Here is a 3,789-nt window from a genome sequence, read left to right on the forward strand (position 1 = left end):
CTGCTCCTTCTCAAGAGCACTTCTCTGTGAGGAGGAGCCATGTTGGAGGGAGCCCCCAGGCACACATTACTCGAGTTACGCTTAACTACTGCAGAGACTTATTACGCATTTTCATCTTCTTAGTGCTTTCTAATTAAAAAGGAGGGGAACACAGTGATCTTTTTGCTCTGTAACTTCTGCTTTCTCAGAGTGGAAGGCAGAGGGCCCCCAACGAGAGCCTTTGCATAATAGAGCTCATTGTATTGCAATCAGCTGTTTAAGTGCAGAGTTCTCCAAGGTCCTTTTTTACTAGAGAGAGTTAATTAACAACAGTCACTAATCACTTCCCAGAGCTCCGTCTTGATTATCAAGAATATGTGAATCTACTTAGTCACCTAAAAATTTAAAGTGTGCCCTTACTGTAACAGGGTTTAATTAATGGTAATAATAATATTATTATTCCTATTTAACATCAATGGAGTGCTTACTAAGGACCAGGTGCTCTGCTATGTGATTTTTATTTAATCCTCACAAGAACTTAAATTAGAATCAGACACTGTTGTTTTTCTTTCCACCTTGCCCATGAAAAGCCCGAAGTGAAGGCTAAGGTGAAAATTAAAGTTGAAGCTTGACCCTAGGTGTATGAAAGCCCAGGGCCTTGATGGCCTCCACATCCTAGGGGATAATAAATCATTTTGTTTTATATTATAACAAAACACTCCTTTACTAACCTAGCAGAGCTCAGAGTCATGACATCTAAGAAAATGAAGACACTTATAGCAATAAACTGAAGTTACCAACCACTTGTGGGCTTCCCAGGTGGCGCAGTGGGTAAAGAATCAACCTGCCTATGCAGGAGATGCAGGAGACGTGGGTTTGATCCCTGGGCTGGGGAGCTCCCTGGAGGAGGAAATAGCAACCCACTCCAGTATTCTTGTCTGAAGAATCCCATGGACAGAGGAGCCTGGTGGGCTACAGTCTATGGGGTCACAAAGAGTTGGACATTACGAAGTGCACACACATACACATGGACACACACCAACCTATTAACTTTAACTAGACCACCTGACCTGCCTCTTGAGAAACCTGTATGCAGGTCAGGAAGCAACAGTTAGAACTGGACATGGAACAACAGACTGGTTCCAAATAGAAAAAGGAGTACATCAAGGTTGTATATTGTCACCCTGCTTATTTAACTTATATGCATGAGGAACGCTGGGCTGAAAGAAGCCCAAGCTGGAATCAAGATTGCTGGGAGAAATATCAATAACCTCAGATATGCAGATGACACCACCCTTATGGCAGAAAGAGAAGAGGAACTCAAAAGCCTCTTGATGAAAGTGAAAGAGGAGAATGAAAAGGTTGGCTTGAAGCTCAACATTCAGAAAACAAAGATCATGGCATCTGGTCCCATCACTTCATGGGAAATAGATGGGGAAACAGTGGAAACAGTGTCAGACTTTATTTTTGGGGGCTCTAAAATCACTGCGGATGCTGACTGCAACATGAAATTAAAAGACACTTACTCCTTGGAAGGAAAGTTATGACCAACCTAGATAGCATATTAAAAAGCAGAGACATTACTTTGCCAACCAAGGTCCATCTAGTCAAGGCTATGTATGGTTTTTCCCGTGGTCATGTATGGATGTGAGAGTTGGACTGTGAAGAAAGCTGATCGCTGAAGAATTGATGCTTTTGAACTGTGGTGCTGGAGAAGACTCTTGAGAGTCCCTTGGACAAGGAGATCCAACCAGTCCATTCTAAAGGAGATCAATCCTGGGTGTTCATTGGAAGGACTGATGCTAAAGCTGAAACTCCAATACTTTGGCCACCTCATGCGACGAGTTGACTCACTGAAAAAGACTCTGATGCTGGGAGGGATTGGGGGCGGGAGGAGAAGGGGATGACAGAGAATGAGATGACTGGATGGCATCACTGACTCTGTGGACATGAGTTTGAGTGAACTCCGGGAGTTGGTAATGGACAGGGAGGCCTGGCATGCTGTGATTCATGGGGTCGCAGAGAGTCGGACACGACTGAGTGACTGAACTGAACTGAACTGAAGGAAACATTTCCAAGACCTTTGAGCTTGGGTCAATCCCAGCTAAGCCCATGGCAAGTAGCAATCAGTTCTCCCCGTTGGCGCCCCTAAGACTAAAACCTGGACAGGACAGTATGCTGGTGGCCTCTGAGTGGCCAAGTGGAAAGCCAGCTGAGTGGTGCAATCTATTAACCTTTCTAGCTGAGTGGTACAATCTATTAACTCTTGGTCTTCACTGAACAGATCCTTCAGGACCAATAATCTGGGAACCAAACAAAGAATTTAGGATTAGAAAAGGAGTCCCCAACCTCTGGGATCTAAAGCCTGATGATCTGAGCTGATGTAATAATAGTGTGTTAGTCACTCAGTTGTGTCCAGCTCTTTGTGACACCATGGGTTGTAGCCTGCCAGTCTCCTCTGCCCATGGAATTCTCCAAGCAAGAATACTAGAGTGGGTTTTCATTCCCTTCTCCAGAGGATCTTCCTGATTGAGGGACTGAAACTGTGTCTCTGGCAAATCTCAGGATTCTTTACCACCTGTACCACCTGGGAAGCCCCAGGGGCCAGGAAGGGGTGTTTATGGGGGAGGGATACCAAGCTGAGTATGAAATTCTTGCCAACCATAGTTCCTAGGGAGATAAAGTTCAGTGTGGAATTGTCTGTGGAATTCTCCAGGCAAGAATACTGAAGTGGGTTGCCATTCCCTCCTCCAGGGAATCTTCCTGACCCAGGGATCGAACCTGTGCCTCTGATGTCTCCTGCATTGGCAGGCAGGTTCTTTACCACTAGCACCACCTGGGAAACCCAGTCTCTACCATACATGGTAGAAACAGTAATATTGATTATGAAGTGCTGCCTTAGACCTTGCTGGAAATAGTTTATTAGTACATGAGCTGAACTTCCTTCTGAAAATTTGAAAACTTCTGAACTCTGGAAATGGTCTGACTTCAAGGAGTCTTAGACCAGGCAGTGTAGACCTGAATGTAGGACCTGCTTCTTGGGGTGGTGGGCTGATGGGACATTCTCTGTAGAATAGCACAGAGCACATGGAAAGGGCTCCACGAGTGTGAGCTGGGCACAGTGTGACCTGGCACCACACTGGGGTCCATGTCTCATTCCACTCCCCTCCCACCTGACCTTGATGAACTGCATAACATTTCTCAGGCTCCTTGTGTGAAGTGAAGATGATGGCCATTATGCCAACTAAATCAGTGAATGCATGCAAGTGAGTGAGTGAAGTCGCTCAGTCGTGTCCGACTCTTTGCAGCCCTGTAGACTGTAGCCCATCAGGCTCCTCCGTGTGGTATATCACAAATACTAGTGGTAGCTATTCTTATAATTATTGCACTCTGACATAGATTAAAATTACTCTTTTATAAAGGATACAGCAATAGAGCAAAACTCAGAAAACAAGGTAGTTAAACCTGTGTTGGTATTTCGAGAATTTTACAGAGAATAAAAAGGCTACCCAGTGTATTAATCTAAGCTGACCTTTTGTGCCTTTTTAAATCAGATTAAAGTACTTTTTCATTAAAACAGTTTTAGTTTGTTTTCATGTAATGTTCTTGATGGATTCCCCACCCCCAGAAGTTCTAAGACAAAAACAAGAATAAAAGGGTTATTTCTTGTTTTCACCAATACAAGCTGTTTCAGAGGAACAGGTGAGGATGGGAAGACTGGAGTAACTCAATAAGGATGCTGTTCTCAGGACTGTAGGATTCAGCACTTTCTAATCCCTTCCACCCTTGGTGGGGTGGCTGTGGACATGT

The sequence above is a fragment of the Moschus berezovskii genome, chromosome 21, assembly GCF_049115385.1.
Source record: "Moschus berezovskii isolate FMDL1 chromosome 21, NW_MosBer_1.0, whole genome shotgun sequence".
Classification (NCBI taxonomy): domain Eukaryota; kingdom Metazoa; phylum Chordata; class Mammalia; order Artiodactyla; family Moschidae; genus Moschus; species Moschus berezovskii.